The 24,966-nt window shown below is 42.3% G+C and overlaps 1 long non-coding RNA gene across 2 annotated transcripts; it reads right to left on the bottom strand.

The window, feature by feature from the left end:
- Positions 1 to 2,569: 2,569 nt before the first annotated feature.
- Positions 2,570 to 24,633, bottom strand: LOC118571385. 2 transcript variants are annotated; one of them, XR_004943358.1, is made up of 3 exons: positions 24,497 to 24,633; positions 20,764 to 20,906; positions 2,570 to 2,681 (listed from the first exon to the last, which is right to left on the bottom strand). It is a non-coding gene; the product is annotated as an uncharacterized LOC118571385 (long non-coding RNA). The 2 variants fall into 2 exon arrangements; XR_004943359.1 differs by lacking the exon at positions 2,570 to 2,681 and adding an exon at positions 14,172 to 14,309.
- Positions 24,634 to 24,966: the final 333 nt, after the last annotated feature.

Raw genomic sequence — 24,966 nt, 5'->3', positions numbered from 1 at the left:
CCCAGTTTTCTGACAGATAACTACACATGGCTTGGCTGTGATTGGGAAAAAGTATAAGCACTTCAGATCTCTGTTAAGTGTGGGGACCTTCCTGTCTTCGGTTGTCCCAGGAGACTGATAAAAGTATATACATGTGAGTCTGTGTGGACTTATGTCCTTAATATTTGATCTATTCTAGAGATACAAACAAGTAGTTAAGATATTCCAGATCTTTCTGTTAGACTTGTCACTTCGAGTGCGGTTTGAGGTATGCATGTTGGTCCCGGGAAGGATATTAAATGGAGTCTCTGCAAGTATGCATTCCCTGCAAGCACATGGCTGCTCTGTCTGCTCTTGAGTTTAGAGACATAATTCCCAGATCTTTGCTGCTTCATTCCAAGAAATCTAATCAAATCCAGTACCAGGAAGAACCAATATGGTTAGGGTCTGCTAAGAAAGAATATATATTCAGAATTTTGCCTCCAGGACCAAATAAATAGATTTCCTTATTATTGCTACAATCTGATCTCCAACGTATAAAATGAGGATAAAATAATAAAAATAAAAGACATAAAGTACAAAACGGCAGAGTAAAAACATGAAACAATCCAGAGGGGCTGCAGTGCCTCGGTGACATCTCCTCAGAAAATAATAAGGAAAAGTGGTCCAATGTTTACCCAGCTCAGCATCCTGCCAGCTTCCCCGGGGAATGAAATCTCTCTCTCCCCCAGTGGTACTTACTCTCCTGCATATGTATTGACATGAAATTGCCTACAGAGGGATCACAGCTTGGGGCAAGCTTTGTGGAGGATGAAGGTGAGTAAGAATTTCTCTGTGCTAAACTGTATTTTTTTTCTAGCCAAGTTCCTGATTCAAAATGTGTTCTGACCAGCCAGGCAAGTCAAGTAAAAACAACCCCCACCCTCCCTTCAGCTTTGATTTCTAGTTTCCATTTCTCATTGGGCAACATTCACCCAGCTCTCTCCTTGCCGAACAGTTTAATGCAAAAACAAGATTTTAGTCTGCGCCTATTTCCTCCCAAGGAGAGTCAAGATGTGTGCTTACACCAGAAGGAGACATGAAGATGTGGGGAACTGAGGTTCATTAAATATGTCTCTCTACAGGAGGCAGGAATCACATGCAAATGCATTTTTCTTCTTTCAGGAAGTCTGAAAGCAGAGAGAGGTAATGGTTTGATGGTGTACTCCCAAAGGTGATGTGCTGTAATCACGCCTCAAAATCAAATGTTCATGTTTTTTAGAGAGGGGCCAAATATGGGAGGAAATATGGATTAGATGAGGTCTTGGGGATGGGGATCTTGACAGCATCTGTGGCTTTTAAGAAGAGCAGAGGAGTTGTGGGTGTGGCTCAGTTGGTAGAGTATTCACTTACCATGTAGGAAACCCCAAATTTGAGCCCCAGTTAACCCATAATCCCAGAACCCAGGAAAAGAGAGCAGGAAGGATTAAAAAAAAAAAAGCAGTCCTTGGCTACATAGACCAACTTAGGATGCAGGAGACCCTGTTTCAAAATAAAAGTAGTATGGCTAAGGAGACCTCTATGCTATGCTCTTAAACTTCTTAAACTCCAGATTTATGAGGTAAGTCCCCCTCATTATAAATTGCCTACACCCAGGTATACAAATATAATAACAGAAAAGTGGACTCAGACTGGTACCTATTAAATAGGAGCCTTCTGAAAAGGTCCAGCTAGGATGTTGAAGGGCTGAGATGTGTAAATAAAGGTAACAAAGGTAGGGGTGGTGGGGGATCCATGGCTGGAGCAAGGGGCTCTGGAAACAAAAGGAAGGGTAATCTGGACAGATGGCTTTACAAGTTCCTTGGTGGGTGTATGACCCACGGAAGGGAGCAAGCAGAAAAATGCTGTCATTGGAGCTGTACTCCTAGGGGCCAGGAGTACAGCTCTGCCTCTTGATTGGTTGACTCTCTTCCCAACACCAGTACAGGTGCGTAATCTCTTTGAAGAACCAAACCAGAGACTTTGATTATGTTCCAAAGACTGAAAACTGACACTCCATAAAGGTAGGATTAGAATTCAGGTCTTTCCCCTCCTCCCTTCCCCTCTTCTCTTCTCCTTTCTCCCCTTCACCTTCTCTTCTCTTCTTCCTTCCTTCCTTCATTTCTAGACAGAGTTCTGTGTAACCCAGCCTAGCCTCGAACTTGCTATACATCAGGGATGACCTTTAACTCCTGATACGCCTGCTCCCACCTCTTCAGCACTGGGATCACAGGTGTGTACCACAATATCCAGTCTATGTATGCTAGGAAAGGAACCCAGGGCAGTGCACATGCTAGGCAGGAAGTCTACCAACTGAGCTACAGACAGCCCACCTGCCTGCCAGCCTTCCTTCCTTTCTTGACACTATGGTATCAACTCCAAAGAGTAATCTAATAACATTTAAGATGTTGAGCACAAGTATGGTCCTTGGTAAGCATCCAGGAGAAACAACATGAAAACAGAAAAGCAGAAACTAGGCTGTTAAAATGCTTTACTCACTTCGTTGTATAAATAACAGCTAATCATGAGCATGCTGATGTCAATTCAGTGTATACATCCATACATTTATTCCTTCCTCCTCAGACTGCTTTCCCAGTTTTCTTCTTTCTGTCTTTTCGTCATCCTCCTTACTATGAAGTGGAGGCTGGCCCGGAATTTGAGGTCTTCCTGATTCCTTCTGCTTCCTGAGGACAAGGACCACAGGGGAACATCATATCAGGCGTGAATTATCAAAAGAAAGTTTTGTGAAATTCACTACTGTGTGATTTCCATTTTACAGAGGAAGCAAAGCTTAAAGAGAGGGCCTGGGACACTTGCTGACCTCCACACAGTGAGTGATAAAGGCTAATCTGCTTCTTTGGAAAAGTAGACTGGCTTTACTCCAAACACCAGGCTTAGATGCCCGTTAAGATCCTTGAAAGTGAGGGTGGACACACCCTGCCTGAAGGTCTAAAGTGGAGATTTTCAAGGTACTGCTTAAGACTCCAAATTAACCCCAGTCCTGGGTTCTACTTCAGTGTCCTTCCTACCTCCCAGGATCCTTTTTTTCCTTCATCGGAGGGCTGTATGTTTGGACAGCAGAAAATGCAGTAGATGCCCTCACATCCCTGCTGTGGGCAGATCAGCCAGTAAGCATCTCTGTGGCTTAAAGTAACAGCACTACTATCCGTAAACATGGAGTGCTGTGGATGTAAGTAAGGGATGGACAGTGGGCATCCTTCTGGAAGGGGCGTTGGGGAAATATACTTCTAAGCAGAAGACATCTATACAGAGGCTTGGGGAAGTTAAAACAGGGGCCTACATGGCTTAAGAATTGTTACATGTCAGTGCAGCTGGAGCGAAGTGGAAGTGAAGTCCATCAGGGAGGAGGCTAGCGGGATTAGCAGGCAGTCAAAGGCATCACGTGGCAGGCTAAGCGGCTTTGTCTTAACGCGGTGCCCTGGTAGCCCTTCATTGAGGACTGGAGGTTCTCTGACAATTGGTACTTAGTATCAGTGACATATATTTCAATAAGAGAGCTATAAGACTAATTAAAAGCATTTATCAGGGCTCTGGCCAACAGGAAGAGTCAAAGCACTACTTCCCTAAGCTATAAGCCACTTTATGGTTTTGTTCCCCAGGGGCTAATTAATACCTTGTGAAGAAAGGAACCAAGAAGCAATCATGTGTACCTTTGGAAAGTGTCAACATTTCTGCCAAGAGCAAAGTTCTGCAGTGGTGACATCTTTTTGCTGTGAACAGACATGTATGCTGCCAAAAGGCATGCCCAGGTATATGATTGCTATCCAAAGGCATGCACAGGTCTATATGATTGTTATCCAAAGGCATGCCTAGTTCTGTATGGTTGCTATCCAAAGGCATGCCAAGGTCTATATGGTTGCTATCCAAAAGCATACACAGATCTATATGACTGCTGCCCAAAGGCACGCCCAGGTCCATATGATTGCTATCCAAAAACATACACAGGTCTATATGCATGTTATCTAAAAGCATGCACAGGTCTGTAATGATTGCTACTCAAAGACATTCCCAGGTGTGTATGATTGTTATCCAAAGGCATGTACATACATGGGTCTACATTCACACTATATAAAGGCATGTAAGAGTCTACATGTGTGGTATATAAAGGCACACAGAGGTCTATATGCTTGCTACACAAAGGCATGTGTGAATCTATATATGTGCTATAAAAAGGTATCCACAGGTCTATATGCATGCTATATAAAGACATATAGGGGTCCATATGTGTGTGTATAATAGCTGAAGAGATATAAAGTGTCCTGTGATATTTCACCAGTGCTGGTGGCTACAGCACACAACTCTGGCTTGCCAATGATTCAAGCAAGACTCATGCCTAGCTAGATTACATACAACTCATAACCCAGTGCCACCTGAATACCCACTTAGATTCTTTCTAGCCTATTCCCTGCTTGTCCTGGGACAGGTGTCCTGTGTTTCAAAGCTCTGAGATTGTTGTGGGCTCCCCAATGGTCCCTCTGTTCATTTACCCCTGTGAAAGTGCTAATGTGGAAGGCACTGGAGGCTTGACTGTGTAGATTAGAAGGGGCCTTTAGTTGATTTGGTCTTTCAAAATATCTTCTGGAATGTGTTAATGTGAGATACAGGACCTTCTCCCTGTTGCCCATTCTCATGTTCTTTCAAACACCTCTATCCGGAGTACTCTGTTCCCAATCTCCAATCAGATAGTTAATGAGGGGACAGATTATTATGTTCAACTTAAATCCTTAGTGTTCATGGGATTGGGTATGCTTGCATTCAAGCCATTTTAAGAATCACTGAGGGCTGGAGAGATGGCTCAGAGGTTAAGAGCACTGACTGCTCTTCCAGAGGCCCTGAGTTCAATTCCCAGCAACCACATGGTGGCTCACAACCATCTGTAGTGAGATCTGGCGCCCTCTTCTGGCCTGCAGGGACACATGCAGGCAGAATACTGTATACATAATAAATAAATTGAAAAAAAAAAAAAGAAGAATCACTGAAGGTAGGCTGACATAATTTAATGAGTAGAGTGCTTGCCCTGGTTCATTCTCCTGCACTGCAGACACTAGGCAGCTGTCACCTATCACCCCAGCACTTGTAAGAAGCTGGAGCACCAGAAGTTGTTGTTTGAAGCTAGCCTGAGCTACAGGAGACCCGTCTCAAAAAATAAAGGCTACTCAATATCCTTTCTGTATGTTTGTAAGAGTCAGTTTTACGTATCAGCCTAGGTAATGGCTGTCTAGATCTCTGAATGTTACTCTGGATGTGTTATTCCTGGAAGAGATTAGTGCTTCAATCTGTAAGCCTAGTAAAGTGCACACAAACGTTATCCGAGATGCTGAGGGCCAACAGAAGGGGGCAGAGAAAGGGATGATCAGGCCTCTGTCTCATGGCTGGAGCTGAGATACTGGTCAGCCTTGAGTACTGCTGTTTCTCAGGCCTTCAGAGTAGCACTGCAGTCCTCGACATCAGCCTTGACAATCCAAGGCCTCAGAGGAACCCTCCACTGTTACGGCCTCCAGTCTCCAGAGCCAAGGGATCATCGGTCTCCACCATCCAGTGAGTGAACCTGTCTCTCCTGCTGATTGCCTCACTATAGATTTCTTGCTAGTTCCACAGAAAAGCGGGTAGAAATCATCACAAGGCCGTTTTTCTCTTACTCCGTTTAGTCTGTCCTTACAAACCAGCTTTCCTCCTTGGGTTTACCTGTTTTCTGTACATCTTCCTAAGTCTACCCTAAGAGAAGGGGAAAAAATCACAAACTTTTGGGTGATATGCGTAAGGTGAAGACATGAGTGGCAGGTTTCAACATGGAGGGAAGATTTTCTATGATTTCAGTTGACAAAAAATAATTCAGAACTTGTATGAGAAATTCTACAAACCAGTAAGAACACTATAAGCTCAACAGAAGAAGATGCAAAGACCTGGTAGAGCGGAAAGGGAGCTATTGAACAAGTCTCCAGTGGTCAAGAAGCCTAAGTCAAGAATCATGGAGACCTCATGCCCCTTCTTCTGTGATTAAAGGGATTGTACAAGGATATTGGCACCAGAACTCTAACAAAGCAAAAATTTTGAAAGAATTCTTTTTTGTCTTCCTGGAGACTGAGCTCTCTACCACCAAGCTATATTCTAGCAACAAGACAAGTAACTCACTATACATTTTGTACCACTAGAAATGAGTTAATATCACAGAGACACAGAGATGGGGCTCAACCTCAGTAATATAATTTTTGAATACAGTAATCCTGGAAAGCTGTGTATGACACATATTGTGAAGTTAAGGGCACTAAGATAAAAACACACGGAAGTATTTATGCATTAAAACCATGCCAGCAAGTCTGCCCAAGACTAGTGAGCTTGAGTGTCACCTCCCGTGGGGGTCTCAAAAGCATGGGATACAAGAGACAGAATGGTGAGACCCAGGTTGTGTTCCAGGTCCTGACATCTGTTTTTCGTGACAGTCTTATGCATACTTATGAGAAGACACTAAATAAGTAATTTGGAAAAAAAACAAAAAAACAAAAAAACGATGTGGTCTGTGTATGGACTCCTGTGTTCTTGGGAACCTCAATGATTAATCTACAATTTAGTTACATGCACTTGACATCCAGAAAAGAAGCAAGAACAGGAGGAAGGAGGGAGGCAAGGAGGCAAGAAAATTATTTTAGTGCTCTGAGCAGGAAACTCCAGCTCTCTAAGAGTGGTGAAATTAGTCTTGCCTCACGTTTGTTCCTAGCAACGCGCCTGGATGCCAGCAGTCTGCTGATGGAGTCATTTCTACTCATTTTTTTAGAGGAAGAAAGAGTGAGCCAGGAATACTACATGCCCAAATGGGGAATGAGGGGGATGGCCTTACTGTAAAAAAACAAAACAAAACAACAAAAAAAAACCTGTTTAATAAAAATAACTAACTTCTCCAAAAAGACAGTGGCCCACTGAACACCCATGAGCACTGTGAGAACAATGTATATTTTCTCTGAGATTCTGGGGGAAAGAGACCCAGTCTTCTCCCCTAGACCAAGTGTGGCATCCACGTGTGAGAGCACCATATGGGTAAGGAATGTCCACACAGAATAAAGATGGAAATCAACAACAAAATTGCTGGAATGAGGCGCTTTGGGGGAAAAAAAGGAACTGAATGTAACTTTGATGGAGGGCAAACTAAATATAACTTCAACCTCAGGCATCAAGGAAGGGGAGTGCTAATGCCATTTCCTTCATTAGGTTCACCACATGGGAAACCCACCCTGTGTAAAATTGAGACAAACAAAGGATTTAAATTGAAATGTGAGGGTGGCAACTGCTGGCTGTCCTACATAATCACGTTCAGAACATTGAAAGTCTGTTCTGTAGGCACATATTAGAGCAAAAACTGCAAGAGAGTAGCCCATGCCATGAATTGCCTTTGGGCTGTTAGTTATAGATCGAATTTAATCATTTTTATAAAAATAATGTACTGTGATCCTATTTTTAGAAAAATACCTTAGCCTGCCTGTTTATCCACTCTTCGGTCATTATAGATAATCAGTCTGCTTGCATAATGCAAATAGAGATGAAAATGTTAAAATGGTATGCATTGGTACAGATGTAGACAAGGACCTGTGGCCTCAGTGGGCTTGTCCACACCCATCTGCAGAGGTATGTTTGGGGATGTGCCACACTGAACAGTGCTTTTTTTCCCCACGTAAGTATTAAGGAAAGTAGAGATGGCTGGGTGAGTAAAGAGCTTGCTTTGCAATCATCTTGTAATCCTTAGAAAACATGTTAAAAGAAAAAGGAAACCCAGATGTGCTATTGCTCACATATCATCCCAGAACTGAGGAAGTGAAAACAGATATATTCTTGTGGATCATTCATTGGCCTGCCAGTCATTAAAACCTGTGAGTTTCAGGCTACTGAGAGACTCTGTCTTAAAAGAAAATAGAACAGAGCCTGAGGATTGATACTGAAAGTTGTCCTCTAGCCTTTGTAGTCATACTCACCCCCGTGGGCTTGTGTATCCTGTCCTCAACTACTAGAAATTTGTGCATGGAGCTGGTGTGATTTATTTGAAAACTGAAACAGCAATGTACAGGTAATCAGTGTGCATAATCAATTAGGCAGAAAGGCTTGTAACATGTTTGTTTACATGGTGGCTGGTATGCAAAATGACTGATAATAAAGTGTTTTCCACAACAGTTGTGGCACCATTTTATCTGAAGCAGATTCTATAACCAATATGTCAGATGCCAATATTTACAAAATAAGTAATACACGCACCTAATTATGTCTCAGAACATTAGGAAAACAAGGGTATGTGGAGTGTTTCAAACAACTTGGGAGAATATGGGATTTTCTTCTCTGATGGCGACCTGTCCCAGTTAGACCCATTGTCTGGGAGCTGTTCAATAAATTTTCAGGAAACATTCATGACAACACATATCTGCTGGCACTGGCAGATTCTAAAAGCCAATGCAAGCCTACATAAGAAATTCCTGCAAAATAAAATTGGTATTGTTCATCATCTTTTTACTTTTAGGAGTCAACCTATTCAGCTCTCAGACTAGGGTGGAGGTCTTTTCATCCATTTATAGAACAGGCTTTGGATTCCATCATATCCCTATCTTCCCCAGCTTCCAAAGCAATCTTTGTTATGGGTAAAAAAGCTATTCTGTTCCCCTAAAAGCCACAGGTTCCTACACCAGTGAGTCTTCATTTGCTGCCCACTCCAACAGAGTCTCTTGTCTTCCTGGTTTTTCTAAAATTACTAAATCTATTTTCAATTCCAAGGCAAACTCACTGTCATCTCCTTGAAAGACCCTTTGCCATCCCTCTGGGGGACCAACCAAATACCCATCAGTGAATCTCTAAGGTGTTCTGTGGTACATGTACTGAGAAGCTCCAGGTGATGTCACCACTCCCTGCTTCCTGTCTGATCCCTGATGTGCTGATACAGTCAGTGGATGAATGCCTTATGTGCATGCTGGGCTAAAGCACACTGTGCTACAAAGAAATCATCATCATGTTTACAGTCAGGTACAGTGGACATTTTAGAAAGAAATGGCCTAAGAAAAAGTCCTAATGATTCTCACAGAAGTACACTGGTATCCCATTGGCTGGGGGACAATCCATACAAACATCCTGTGTCTCCAAGGGGGTTTTACTTCCTTGAGTCATTGCTGTGTGGGCAAGTGGTGATTTTCTTAAGGAGCACAAATATTTTTTTTTTCTTCGAGACAGGGTTTCTCTGTGTAGCTTTGCTCCTTTCCTGGATCTCGCTCTGTAGACCAGGCTGGCCTTGAACTCACAAAGATCCCCCTGCCTCTGCCTCCCGAGTGCTGGGATTAAAGGCATGCACCACCACCGCCTGGCCAGGAGCATGAATATTAACAGGCCACTGACTTCACTTCATATTTGTGGCAGGACTGAATGGCATCATGAAAGTCTCAGAGCTGCTAAAACACACACTCTGACTCTGACGTGGTCTCTTGGAAATTGCATGAGCCTTATTGTCAAAGCAAGCCCTAACATTCCCTGTCTCTGATGCACCACTGAACCTGACAGTGTTATCAAAAGCAGACACATGTGGCTGGAGCCTGAGTGCTGAGCACCAGGCTGGAATGAGGCCAAAGGGGAGGAATCCATGAAGCGCTAGATGAGAGAACGCTGTATAGCTCCACTATAGCCAACCCCCCATAAGCAGTAGTTGGCAGTGTGGTTGCCGAGAGCTTCAGTCTCAGCGGGCACCAGATCTCTCCAATCCATGGAGCCAGGTAGCTGCCTGGGAATCTGTAGTGGAGATCATGACAATGAGAAAGGCCTGCTTCTTCTGTCCTTGTGTAGCCATTTCTGAGCTAATTCCTACATTCTACCTAACTCCTACCCCTGCACACCCCAGAAGGCAAACCCAAAAAGGACTGTAACTCTTCAGTTAGGTGTTAACTAAATCTTCTGGAGGTTAAGACAGTGGGACTGCAGTTAAGTATGAGACTGGTCTCCATGTCAGAGTAACCCCCACCATACGTGCCCCCCTCCATCACAAACAAATATAATTGGGAGGGAACCTCCTTTATTAACTCCTCATGAGCAATTCTTCACAGCTTCTATACAAGTAAGGAACAAAACACGAAGAAATGCTTATTTCAGAGTCTTTCTGTAAATTCCCCGTTCAAAGGATTTGACATTGAGTGTTACTTGTGTGGTAATACTTATGAAGGACACGTAGAAAAGCATTCCTATGGACCTGAAACTACAGTCTTACTGAGAGATAGGCACCAGACATGAGAACAGCAGTGTGTACTCCCATGAGACACAAACTACAGAGCTTTGGAAGGTCAGGGCAGTGCTGAGGGATGTGGCTAGTTAGTTTACATAAACTAGGCAGAATCTTGCTTCCCAACCTAGGGCCTTGAATTCCGTGTAACCCAACCAGCTTATGGCAAAGGGCTGCCTGCTTCATTCAGAAGAGTCTTAATCTGAAAATGTTTAGAGTCCAACTTTTGTGTCTACCTCTACGAAAAACAATAGCAGTGATGACAAGAATATTGATAATTGATTAATGGATGAATCTGTTTCCAAGAAGGGAGGAGACATCAGGTCAATTATAGACACCTCCGTTTTATACACAAGAATCAAAGTCAAGTCAATGATTCAAGCACACACACACACACACACACACACACACACACACACACACACACACACAGCTGTGTTGTCTCATAGCATGGCCTCAAGATGAGCAGGAGTGTGTGTGTGTGTGTGTGTGTGTGTGTGTGTGTGTGTGTGTGTGTGTGTATGTATGTAGAAGACACAAAATACCAGGTATAGACTCTCGTCCTGACAATCCACATTTGATAACTCATCCAGTCCAGCAAGAATGAGGACTCATTGGCTTCCTCGAGATTGAACTGACTTTCTGAGAGCACCATTAACTCCATTGCGACACTGAAACGCTCAGGACTCTTGAGCTTTTCAACATTCTCCCACCTTCTCACCCCATTCAAGTGAGTTTCCAAGGCCACGGTCACATCTGACGCATAGTAAGTATGTCCAGAAGATGTCCAGCACAGACCGGCTGAAAAACTGACCACTGCTCACTTTAGTTCTATTTTACACCGATTTCTTCTATTGTATCATCCTGCTAGCTTTTATTTTATAGGAGTGAGGGCTTCTTTCTCCTCTGAGCCTTTGACAAGCCTCCAGCTGGCAACCTCTGCCTATTCTTCTGCCAAGGTGCCTTTGCCTAAGAAGGATGGAGTTTCCCTCATGGATCTCGGTGAGGACCTAGAGGGATGAGGTACATGGTCAGGTGTAGGGGTGGTTGTCTGTGCTTTACCCCTGAAGCACTGGTAGGCAGCAGGTAACTGTTCTAGGTACCTGTCCCTCCCATGGGACATGGCCGAGGGGGGACCCCTTAAGACCTGAAATGTGTACATGCTCACGCTCTTGACTACCTCGTGGTCTTGGGTGCTGGATGCTGGTACGGCAGATCAAGGCAGAATTCTCCAGAGAACCACGTTGGACTGCACCTCACATCCCTTTTGCTTGTTGTAAGTTAAATCAAAATAAACCCCTTTGACTATCAGACAGACTTTGTGGAATTGTCCCGAATTGCCACTTTAGTCAGGCCTCAGTACAAAGGGCAACATGTGTGCACACATGCATGTATGAATGCTTGTGTGTGTGTGTGTGTGTGTGTGTGTGTGTGTGTGTGTGTGTGTGTTGCTTGTGTCTGTGTCTGTGTAGATCAGAAGACAGCTTGCAGAACTTGGGTGTCTCCTATTTTGTGAGTCCCTAGTATAGAACTCACGTCATCAGGCTTGACAGCTAGTGTTTTTACCCTACTGGGCCACCTTCATAGATGTCTCTAACAATTCCATGCGCTCCTGATTTTGCAAGCTCATACTTGCTGTGTGTTATTTCTTTGTGGTCAGGCATCAGGATTGTGAACAGGTATGACCCCTGCAGGACCAACGCCCCTTGTGCTGGGGCTCAGCGTCTGATTCACTTTGACCAAGAGAACATTAGAAAATATGATGCAGGTGATTAAGAAGTTCTTGTTTCTGGCTCTTGCCTGATTTTGCTACATTTGGATCCTAAAAAGGACCTTGGGAAGATGTTCAGTCTAGTATAAGAAGGCTAGAGATGGCATGGAACAGTCCTTTCTCCCCATGAAACTGTTTTCAGATAAGCACACTGATGGAGCCTTCTAAAACTACTTTGCTGGTGTTAGAGGTGGGCTTCTACAGGTCCAGGTGGAACATTCTTCCCATAGTCTCTAGAGCATCTAGAAAGGTGTTATCAACCTCTGAATGGAAAAGTCAGTCTTGTGACCCAGGTGGAACTGATCACATGAGAATGGGTGTCAGGAAGACTCAGGTTAGCTTTCAGAAACAACACTGTGGGCTGGTTAGGTAAAATCAGTCAGATACGAAAATTGACACATGGACCCTTTTCTCTAGCCTTCAGTTCTCATGATATGCCTGACCTCTGTTCAGACACATGGCGACCTCAAAGATGAAGGTGGTGCTGAGAATAGTTCCTGTTAAAGCCAAGAATCACATGGGTAGTCATTCCTGAAAGACCACCGTTCCCAGTTGGTCCCATTTGGCACTAATGCAATCCTAGGGGAAGCTGAAAACTAAACACTATTATTAGCAATGACAGAAAGCTTTTAGCCAGGCTCCCCAATGCAATGATGGATGCTGTTTATCATATTTTACCTGTTGCTTTTAAACTTTCCTTGTCAGAATGAATCATGGCTGAGGGAAAGGGGACCAGATTATAGACAATGCGATTTGTCTAATCAGTTGCCCCTCGTCAAGAGCCGTGAGCAAATGTAAGCAGAAGCAACCGCCAAGCTGGAAATCACTCTCCCTGCCAAACCTGTCAGGGGTGCACCTGGCTCTGTAAGAAAGCTCTGTGAAGGAGGCGGTTCCTTTCCTGCGCCAGGGGAGTGGTGGTGTAGGCTTGACTCCTGCTATCTGATTGGTTGATAATGAAGATTAATTTATTTATTCCTTATCTATGTAAATTAGAGCACAGAGAAGATGTCTTACAGCTGTGTGGAGCCTGCCCCTAGAGATGCCTCCCTGCACTCCCTTGTCAGCCTTGAAGTGTGTGGAAACCCATCATGATGGACTCCCGAGTGCCTTCTTCCAGCATTGTTGGTTCCCTGATAATTCCACAAGAGCAACAAACACATACAGAGCTGCTTAGTAGCAATCTCAATGTTTATCCTACTCCCTTCCCGCTTCTATTGTATATTCAACTTGTTTCCTATTCCTGGAAGGAATACAATAGTTAGAGGGTCACAAAAATCAATACTTTCACAAACTCTGAACTTGCAAATTTTGAAACTGAGCTCAAGATTGATTTCATAAAACAAATAATACCCCAAAATATAAGGCAGTTGCTTGTATCTCACAGAAGTAACTTTGGCCAAGAACAGTGTATAAGGAAATAGTGTATACAGTCGGTGACAAGTGTGGTAGTGTGATTTCAACAGAGAAATGTGTGAGGAATACATAGCCTACCTATGTCTCCAGTTGCTTCACTTCTATCAACCTTTTTTTGATAACACAGGTGTTTAGTTACAGTCCTGACATGTAACCAGTGTCCCCATGGTTCTTCTGGGCAGTTGTGTAACTCATTTGTAAGAATGAGCTCCAGATGGGACTCAGAAACAAGTCCTCCCAATCCCAGACTACATGGTTGCTGAGGTTGGGTGGGGGATCCATGAAATAACGTATGCACATCAGGCAGGGAATGTAGCTTAGTTAGTAGAGTGTTTGCCCACCATTTGTCAAACTCTACATTCAAATCCAGTGCTGTACCAACCAGGCATAGTGGTGCATGCCCATAATCCCAACACTTGAGAGGTAGAAGCAGGAGGATCAGAAATACAAGGTCATCCATCCTGATACATGGTACTTAAACAAACAAACAAACAAACAAAACAAAAACTACCAAAACCAAAATCAAAACCAGACATACTTAACATAGCATCTACTGTGATGTAGCTCTTAATAGGTGCTAGCTCTTGTATGTACAGTTGTTATAAATAAATTACAGTTTTATCAGATCATTTCTTAAACTAGTTTTGATTGAGAAGTAAAGAAAGATAGGAGATGGATAGGGTTATTATTGTCATTGTTGTTTATTGAGTTCATATGTCACAGGGCACATGGGTTAGTCAAAGGACAAGTTTGTGGGGTCAGTGTTCTCCTCCCACTTTGACTTGGGTTCTGGGGATCAAGCATAGGTGGCCAGGCTTGAAGGACAAGTCTCTTTATTTTCTGAGCCAGCTCTCGACCCCAAGGTACTTTTAAAATCTGAGAGATGGGAAGGAATCAGAAGAGAATCAGTTAGCTGCAAAATGAAGAGTGAATAGAGAGGAGCGAGATACAAGTGGGATTCCAGAGGCTAACCATGAGCAGAGTGGAAAACAGGAGGGACAGCCACAGGAAACAGTGGGTATAGGAGCTGTAGTGTGAGCACGGAGATGGCAGTGGGCAGATGCCAGGTGCAAAAAGGCCCTGCTCTAAGGTGAACTGGTTCAGCATTTCCATTTGAGTGACAGGCACATGACACATGAACCTTTGCCCTGTGTCTCACCCAGATCCATGGACCAGTATGGTCTCCCAGGCTCTTCCACTCTTTCCTTGTTACACTCTGAAAGAAGTAGGAAGTTCTCTTGTCTTCATTAGTGAGAATTACTCATACAATTAAAGCATCGGGTGGGTGTAGCCTCTTTTTTGCCTTCTCTCTCAGAAAATGAATCTTCAACTATATCTGTCTCCAGATACAAACCTGCCATTGGAGAATCCTTCAGAGGCAACTCTGAGATCTGAGTCTGACTACTGGGGTATTGGTTCTGGTGGCTAGCAAGCCCATGTGGTGACAAGTAAGTGAATCTTCACATCTGGGTCTCACCTGTAATAAATTCCCTGCAGTCCAATTCCCAGGTCTCTTTTTCTGTTTGTTTTCAAATTGGGTTTGAAATTGGGAGTGTGGGAGCCTACAGATCCCACATAAAATCCAGGAGAGAGCATGGACAATGGAGCAGTGTCCTGCATGTGAGCCAAGCTCTCAGATGGACTTCACATTGACCGTCTGGTTTTACTTTCACAATGGACCTATTTATTCTGGGGAGAATCTGAGACTCTAAGTTCAACTACATCACAGAGCTTGTGAGCAGCGAAGGCAGGTTTGAGTTTAGAAGTCTTTGAGCTGAGGTCTATGTCTTGCTAATACTTCACTGCTGATTTTCAATTATGCATATTAAATTCAATTTTTCTTTTTCTGTTCCTTCCTTTTTTCCTTCCCTTCCTTTCCTCTTTCTCATCTTCTTCCTCTTTTTTTTGTGTGTGTATGAGTCTCACATTCCCACGTAGAGCTGAAACTACTCAACATGAGCAAAAGAAAACAACAGCCATTCTTTTCCTTGGAAAGCGGATTTGCTGCAGGCTCAGAGTCCCCTGGCAGATGCTTATCGTTTAATACATTTATGTGTCGTGAATTGTTACTTTACATGTGTTTTGGGGATTTGGTGAAATCACACTTTAAGAACCCCAGCATTACTGAGTGTCAGAAAGGGAAGTGAAGGGTGAGCTGGAAATTTCAGAATTGAATTTGTGCCAGGAACATGAATAGGATTCAGATCCATCGCACGGTGGTTCTACAGACACTACTTCCTAAAGCCCACCCATCCTGGAAAGACATGGAAGTGATAAAAATGACCTAGTACAAGTATTAAGTTAGAGCAGCAGGCACAATGTAGATTCTTCGCTAGCCGACTTTGCAAGGCTGTTTTGAAAATTATTTGAATTTAGTGTTTCCCTGTCTTTTCTTCATCCCCAGGTAGCTGTCACAACACATGGGAGATGGGGACAATAAGTGGGATCATCTGTGCCTGTGTGAACCCTTTTGGACATATGGGTGACATTTAGAAGTAATTGTTGAGTTTAAAGAGATTTTAAGATTGCCCTACTAGGTATAGAATGCCTTCCTGTATGTTTTATGCATGGACACAAACAGCCCAGCTCTGCATTGCAGCCTCAGTGATCTTTATGAGACTGATTCTCTGGCCTCTTTAAACAGGTGTGGCAGTGTGCATGGATGTGCATAAAATGTTTACTGTGCCTATGCCTCCTCAAAATGCCAAACTTCACAAACCCAAGATTCTACCTGGGCCATCACTCTAAATAAATGTACATAGGATTAACATGTTGTTCCTCCCCCACCCCTTAAAACTTTGAAGAGATTTATCCTCATTTTTATTTTATTTACACGTATGGCAACTGAACTGCCATCCTCTGGAAGAGCAATACATGCTCTTAACTGCTGAGCCATCTCTCCAGCAATGTTCCCTTCTTTTTACTAGTGAGTATAAATGCTCCCATCACAGGTTCAATAGCATTCCTGAAGCTAGTTTCTCTTTTCTCCCCATGTTATTGTGTTCTGAGGCATCATGATTTGGGGAGCAGCAGTATTTCTATGCTACTGAGTTAACTTCATGGTAACCACACTTTGGCTTGAGAAGCGCCCTGTGTCTCTGTGTAGCCAATGTGAGCTTGCTTTGGCTCAACACACAACCTCAAGTCTAGCTCACACAAAGAGTAACACACACCTGCCACAGAACCAGAGTCCTCACAAAGCTGCAGCAAAACTGTAGGTGTATTCTAGCCAAGAGAACAAACGGAAAATGGCAGGGAGCTGGAGCAATGACTGTTAGTGCACTCACTGGCTACTCTTCCAGAGGACCTGGGATCAATTTCCAGTACCTACATGGTGGCCCGAACTGTACCTTCAGCTCCAGGGGGTCAGATGCTCATTTCTGTGGTCACAAGGCACACACATGGTATGCAGACGTGTGCACAGGCAAAACTCTCACACACATAAAATGAACAAATAAAGCCATTAAAAAAAGAAAGTGTGGCTACAGAAAATGTTTCTAAGATCAAAGGACATGCTCTCCTTCTTGCATGAGTCTTTTTTTTTTTTTTTTTTTTTGTCCAGTGTTTCCTTTCCTGTGGTGGAAAAGCTTGATGGATTGGAAAGACATTGGCTGCTACTTCTGCACGATGATGATTTCTCACTCTTTCTAGTCGGGTGCTCAGAAATTGGAGGGTGTCGATGATCAATGTGGCCCTCAGAGCTGCTTAAAAGGGCCAAGGCATTCTCCCCCATGAATCTTATCTTTCGTACACAAAACTTCATTTAACTTCCCTGCCTTTTCATCCTTTCCCCTTCTTCCTGCTGACTCCAGATTCCTAGAATCTCCAGACTCTGAAATTCCTCCTTAATCTCAGGACATTCTTCTAAGTCTTGCCATTTCCTTTAGTGTTGATTTCTAGTTTTATCTCATGTGATCATCTAGAATAAAAAAATATTAGACCAGTTTTCTTGTTCCTGTTAAGACTTGTCCTCTAAAACAGTGCCTCTGTCCTCTAGAACAGTGAAGGCAAGACACTATTTTATTAATTTGGATTTTATCTTTTTCTTTTGGTTAGTTTGTTTGAGGTTTATCAATCACGTTTATTTTCCTTATTTCCTTGATTCTTTATGTTTATTTGTTTCATTTCCTTTTGCTCTGCTTTGATCTGTATTATTTATTTTCCTCTCCTGGTTTGGGGTTTGGCTTCTTCTTTCTCTAAGATTTTGAGGTGTACCTTCTGTGAGTTTTCTCTGATATGTTAATTAAAAATTCATAGCAAGAAGCTTTCTTTGTAGAACCACTTTTCTTCTACCCACAGACCCACAGACTCTAATATATGGGATTTGAATTTTAATTTGACTCTAGGACTTTTAGAAAACCCACTCTTAATTTATGCAGTGACTACTCACCATTTAGAAGCATGCCCTTAATCTCAGGATGGTCTTATATTTTCCACAGTTTCCTTTACTGCTGATTTCTAGTTTTATCCCATTTTGATCATATAAAATCAAACATATTAGATCAATGTTCTTCCTGTTAAGACTTGTTCTGTTTCCTAAGTGTATCCCAGAGACTTTCATAGATGACCAAGAAGAATGTGCTCAACTCTTCTTGGGTAGATGGATAGTCTGTAAATGTCTCTTGAGTCCTTTTGACCTAGAATGCCATTTAATATTTCTTTGTTGATTTTTTTCCCTAGGTGGATCTGGATGGCCTATCTATTGGTGCAAAAGGTCTATTGAAGTCATCCACTATTATTGCATGTATCAACCTGTGGTTTTATATCCAATAGTGTTTGTTTTATAAAAATTAGGTGCACCTGAAACTGGAAAGAGGGATCAGTGCTTAAGATCTTTGTTTTCTCTTACTGAAGACCCAGACTCTATTCTTATCACTGACATGTTGACTCATTACCATCTGTTACTCAAGTTTAATGGATCCAACACCCTCTCCTGGCCTTTGTAGGTACCAGACATACACATGGCTCATGACATACATACAGGCAAACCATCCATACACATAAAATTAATTAAAAATTAATTTAAAAACTGAGTGCACCAATGCACAGTGTATATATGTTAGGAATTACAATGCCCTCTTGATGGATTCTTCCTTTAACCAGTCTGAAGAACTTCAGGTAGTCAATAGCTACTGGGGGGGGGGTGTCCTACGTTAGGTGGGCCAGTTTCAAGTACTCTGAATACATGTATATAAGCACTATCAGTAATTAGAGATAATGGAAGGAGAGAGGAGACATGGGGATAGTATTACAGAAGAGAAAAGATGGGAGTGATGTAGTATGCATGTACAAAATTCTCAAAAAAATTAATAAAAAATAAAATGAAAATGAAAACCCTTAATTTTGGAGATTGCTTTAAGTAAACAAAGGCTCTATGCCTGATGGATTATTGTACAACTGAGAGATGTCATGATTGTTAAGAATGGAAAGGTTTAGAACAACTTGAGAAGTACTTGTTATAAAGGAAATAAAATTATAGTATTGGAAAGGCAGGATGGTCAAACCCCGGGGACAAAGTATTTCACTGGAAAAAAACTATTTATTCCCTCCCGGAGTAAGAAAAAGTGAATTCCATGTACTGCATGTGGTTAGGGTACTCTCTCATCAAACACCAAATCTCACTGGCATTTTCTAGAAATGGAAAAATATTCCTAAAGTCCTGACCTTCAGGGAACAGTGCCAGTTGCAAGGGTGATCCTGAGCAAAAGCAGCAGCCTGAGGGGGCAGGAAGGATCCCCATTCCTGATTTTGAAATATACAACACAGCCATTGTGACAAATGCTGTGATAAAAACAGACACACAGGTTAATGCCATAAAGCAGAACAAAGAAATAATCCCACACAGCTATAGCCACCAGACTTTTTACACGTTGCTAAAATCATGCAATGGAAAAAGACACACTTTTTAATAGGTGGTCTCAGGAAACCTAGCTATCCACCTGTAGATGACTGAAACTAGATCACTACCTCTCACTTGTAAAAAAAAAAAAAAATGAAAGTAATAATTCAGAATGGACCAAAGCACTTAATATAAGACCTAAAACTTAGAAACAACCAGAAACAAAGGTAGGGACTTTCCAATTTTAGGTCTGTCAATGGTTTACTGAATAGGAATCCAGTTTTCCAGACAACAAAGCTAAGAATTGACGAAGAGGATTAGTTTAAATTAAAAAGCTCTGAACAGCAAAAGACTCAATCAACAGAGCAAAGTGATAACTTATGAAATTGGAGAGAGTCTTTGCTAGTTATTCACAAAGGATAGCTATAACATGAAGAAGGCAAAGAGTTAAACATCATCAATATATAAAACATTTCAGATGATTAATGGGCCAATGTTCTGAATGGACACATTTTAAATGAAGATGATCAAACAGGCAATGAACACATGAAAATATGTTCTGCATCCTTAATTATCAGGGAGTACAAACCAAAAAACTGTACAATGAGGTTCCTTCTCAGACTATGCAAAGTGGTAACTGTCAAGTCAAGAAACAACTCTAAACAAATGGTAGCAAGGTTATAAAGGAACAGAAAGCTTCATAAACTGCTTCTGGGAATGTAAATTAGTCCAGTCACTGTGGAAATCACAATACAGGTGACCCGATTACAAATAGAACTACCATATGATCAACTGCTACCACTGTTAGGTTCATACCCCAAAGAACCAAAGACAGCTTACCATCAGATATCTACATGCCCATACTATCTCCACACTACTCGTGATAGCCAAGTTCTAGAATTAGATGCCCAGCAGTGGATGGATAAAGAAACCAATGTATATATACATAATGTGGTTGTTTGTTTGTTTGTTTTGTAATCAGCTACTGGTAAGAATGACATGCTTATGTTGTTTGTTGGATATAACTGGAGACTATGTTGATTGAAATTACCTAGGCACACAAAGACACATACCACATTTTTTTTGTCTTGCCTGTAGAAAATGAGGAAAGAAAAAAGGCATGGAATTAAAAAAGTGCACCATTAAGAATGTGGAAGAAGAGAGTGGGGGGAGGAGAAAGGATAAGAAACAGGAGAGTGGATATGATCAAATGTTATGCACATGTATGGAAATGTCACAATGAAACACATTACTCTGTAGAAATAATATACACTAATAAAGTCATTAAAGTATAGATAGTGGTGGTAGATAACTAGGAGAAGACTGGCTCATGGACACAGAACAGCAGTTAAGCAAAGGATGAACTCTGGCCGTCCTTTCTTGTGTTGGGTGCCCTTAACACAGTGAATTACACACTGGGCTGTAAAAGAGTAGACTTAAGGTCTGTACACACAAAAAGCAAGCATGTGAGGAATACGAGTGGGTTCTCACCATGGTGTTGCTGTGATAAAACTCCATGATGAAAAGCAATTTAGAGGGGAAAGGATTTGTTTCGGCTCACAGTCCCAGGCTACAGCCCTTCACTGTAGAGAAGTCACCACATGAAAATCTTCAGAGAGATGGTCACACCACACCTGCAGTCAAGAGCAGAGTGAATGAATGCATGCCCCCTTGCGTTCAGCTTGACTTCTCCACTCTTACAAAGGACAGGATTCCCTGCCTAGAGCATGGCACCACCCACAGTAGGTTGGGTCTTCTCACATCAGTTAACTTAATTAACGCAATTTCCCATAGACACATTTACAAGCCAACCCACTGTAAAAAATCCTTCATTGAGATTCTCTCCCCAGATTATGACAAGGTCACAATGAAAGCTAACCATTCCATTTTGTGTCAGTTAGCCTGATTTAACCATTTTACAGTATGTGCATACAAATATCAAAATATCTTGTACATCAAACTTCCAAATCTCACTTGCCTCATTACAGACACAATAGCAGATACAACCATATTGGAGAAGACACAGTCTCCCATAGATGGAAGTACATGTCAGGAAAAGTACAGCAGAACGGATTTGCTATCTCATGTGTAAAGCTGAAAATATTATCATTTCTTGAGATATGCATGTGATTACAGTTATCTGAAGAAAATTTAAAGAGAAATCTGAGGAAAATTGTAAGACAAATTGCTAAATGCTCTTACTAATAAAAAACCTAGAGCCAGATATTTGGGGTGAAAACCCAGAGATCAGAGGAATAGGAGAAGCCACAGACAACCTCACCTCATCAATTCCTCGGCTTCCAAAGAGACCTACTTCCTGTATATGCACGCTATATGCCTTTCTGTTCTGCCATCTCATTTCCTCTCTCCACCTAGCTACACCACTTCCTCTTTCTGCCCAACTCTGTCCCTTCCTGTCTGTACAGACCTTCAGACCTTTATGGTTAACTAGTGTTGGAATTTAAGGCATGTGCCACCATGCCTGGCTCTGTTTCCAGTGTGGCCTTGAACTCACAGAGATCCGGATAGATTTCTGCCTCCCGAATGCTAGGATTAAAGGCACATGCTACATTGCCTGACCTCTGTGTTTACTGTAGGGGCTGTCTTTTCCCTCTGATATGCAAATAAACTTTATTGGGGTACACAAAGAAAATATCACCACAGAAAATGGTTTAAAAATTATCTTCGCCGGGCAGTGGTGGCGCACGCCTTTAATCCCAGCACTTGGGAGGCAGAGCCAGGCAGATCTCTGTGAGTTCGAGGCCAGGAAAGGCGCAAAGCTACACAGGGAAACCCTGTCTCGAAAAAATAAATAAATAAATAAATAAAATAAAAAAAAATTATCTTCAAAGGGTAGAATAGTCTCAGACAATGACATGCATTGAAAACACATAAGTTAGGAATTCTTCATAAAATAATACTACAAGAAAAAAAAAAGCATGATACAAACTATTCCATGTGACCCAGATTATATGATTTATTTTAGTATGGGGAGAGGGGGAAAAGACTAGATGTAACTGTACCAAAATGTTAGCTATGGTTTTTAAACAAACAAACAAATGAAATGATCATCTCTGACTTTGTTCCTTGTGTAATTTCTACTCTATAATTCCTATTCTTTATTTTATAATAAGGATATTGAACTTATTTTTACAATGACAAAATATAAGCCTACTAAAATATATTGTTTTTTTTTTTTGTATTTACTGGATTAACATATGCTTCTGAGCCTCACTGTATTTAACCTTGGTTTTCCTTTCTTGCCTTTGTGGTCCCATGTTGCCTGTGAGAGTCCAGACCCTGGCTCTGGGAACATTGCCCAGCCAGCTACAGATTGTGATCTGTGTCAATAAATGTGGTGATTAGGTGGCTTCCTGATTTTATTACCTGCTGCTCAGACCTGAGCTTATTTCCCACAGGGGTTACCATGGATAAGGGATGTTGGCTGTCTTGTTCCAAGCCTGCCTTGGACGGCCCCACAGGAGCCTCGAGGGTCCTTTGCAGCATACAACCCCCATGCTTCATCTTCCTCTGGGCTGCCTCCCCATTTCATCTGAGGCTGGACTGGACAGGCCATCAGGCTCCAGGAAGGGGGATAAGGAGACGGCTGTTCTGGACAGTGATCTTTGTGGGGTGACAGGAGGCTTCCCATTTCTCCTGCTGTTGAGAGGTGCTCTGCCAGGGAGACACACCTTGCTGTGTATCGTGACTCCAGGGAATTGTAATGGAAGAGTGTTGTGTTTATTTTAAACAGCTATGGTGGCAGCAAACACCGCTGTCTATTTCTGTGACTGTAAAACAGACACAGACAGACAGACAGACAGACAGACACACACACACACACACACACACACACACACACACACACGCTCATGCACATCCATAGAGATCCATCCAAACAATTTAAATATGAGCCACCAAGGGTTTGAAGGAAGCACAGATTGGAGAACTTTCATCCAAAGACATCATTTCAGCTAGCCAATAGGAATAATTTTTAAGATCCATTATATAGCATGGAGCCCACACTGAGTTAGTGAAAAATTTCTAAAAGACTCTAGGTTTATATTAGAAATACACAAAATGTTGTTTGTGAAGTTATTTATATGTTTATGAGCTTAATTTGACTGTTGTTCTGTGTGGCATATATGTATAAAAACATCATTGTACATCATAAAATTTTTTTAAAATGTAATTACACAACTAAGAAATGAGTAAGACAATTGAATTCTTTTTCAGAAAATATAGCAAAGCTGTGGTAGAGACACACTATTCCTGAATGCATAAGGCTTTAGCCACGAACATGTCTAATTCCAGAAATAACATTCCTTTGTGGTTAGGGGCAGAAAGAGCAGAGGAAAACAAACCCACCGACCCACAGACAATCCTGCAATATTCTTAAAACCTCTTTAGAAGAGCAGGAACTCAAGGATAAAAAGAGGATAAAAAACCCTGTCAGGCTGAGAGATTGTCTCATTTTCAGCATGCTTAATGGACCACTCAGGTGCCTTTTGAAAGGTATCAGTGCAACGGGGCACGTGACCAGAGGAGGCGCTGGCCTCTTTCTGCCGCCTGAGAGCCAGAATCTTCCATGGCCAACCATTATTGTTGGCTCTCCCAGCCATGGAGCATTCTGGGTCTCTTTCAATTGTATGTCTTATTAAATACGCATAGCATACATAAGCCCCTGGACCACTGCGACAGGGGAATGCCTGAAAGAAACAAAGGGGACAAATATTAGAACTCTTTCTAAATAGTAAAACTATTAATTTAATGCATTATGTGGGGGAATAATCAATAAAGCAGAATGTATCAAAAATTGCAAGCCAGAAAGGAACCCAGGGCCCCTCCATGTTCGGCAGAGATGAGCAGGATGCTTCTGCAGAGGGTCCCCTTTGTGTGTTCCTGTGTCACATTTAAAACTGCCGGAGCTAGGGGAAGATGTGTGCCAGCTTCCTACCTGTATCGATTTTTTTTTATTCTTTCTGAATTGAATGTGAATTATAATAAAGCCTGACCTTCATGTGAAGCCAGCCACCAAAAGCTTCCTTTGTTGGAGCGTGCTGTCACTAGGCTCCTTTGCCAGAAGCTCTGGTGTGAGGGAGGTGTTTAAAAAGCCCAACATCTTCTGTTAGCAATTCAGAAGGATCTTTCATTTTTTTTTCCCCTCTTTAAATATGAACTCCATATAACGTCTGTCAAAAGGGAAGAAAAGCCCAGTGGGTACCTGAGTGATCCCGGGTTTCCTGGTGGAGAATACGAATGCGCATGCGTAAGTGTTCCTCTCTGCCGGCTGGTCTTGGGGGATAGAGAAGGAAGGAAAGGATAGAGAGTGTCCGAAGGGCTAAGGGGTGGGAAGGGAGAGGATGGCAGAGTAAAACAGAACCTTGTTCTGATCACTTCTAGGCCAGAACTATGCTATTTATAATTTATTTGTATTCTCTCTCTCACTCTCTCTCTCTCTCTCTCTCTCTCTCTCTCTCTCTCTCTCTCTCTCTCTCTCTCTCTCTCTCTCTCGGCATACAGAAGATGGATTGGACGTTAGCTTGGAGATGAAGCCCCCATGTAGACTGAAAAGAGAAAGAGAACGAGGGAAGGATTAAATAAAGAGGGAGGAGAAAAGGGCGGTGCTGGGGTGGGGAATGGGGCAAGACAGGAAAGGGGGAGAGAAGTTCTGAACACTGGGGCCAGAAAAGC

Source organism: Onychomys torridus, chromosome 21 (assembly GCF_903995425.1).
Source record: "Onychomys torridus chromosome 21, mOncTor1.1, whole genome shotgun sequence".
Lineage (NCBI taxonomy): Eukaryota > Metazoa > Chordata > Mammalia > Rodentia > Cricetidae > Onychomys > Onychomys torridus.
Note: the sequence above shows the minus strand (reverse complement) of the source record. Positions and strands in the feature narration are given on the sequence as shown.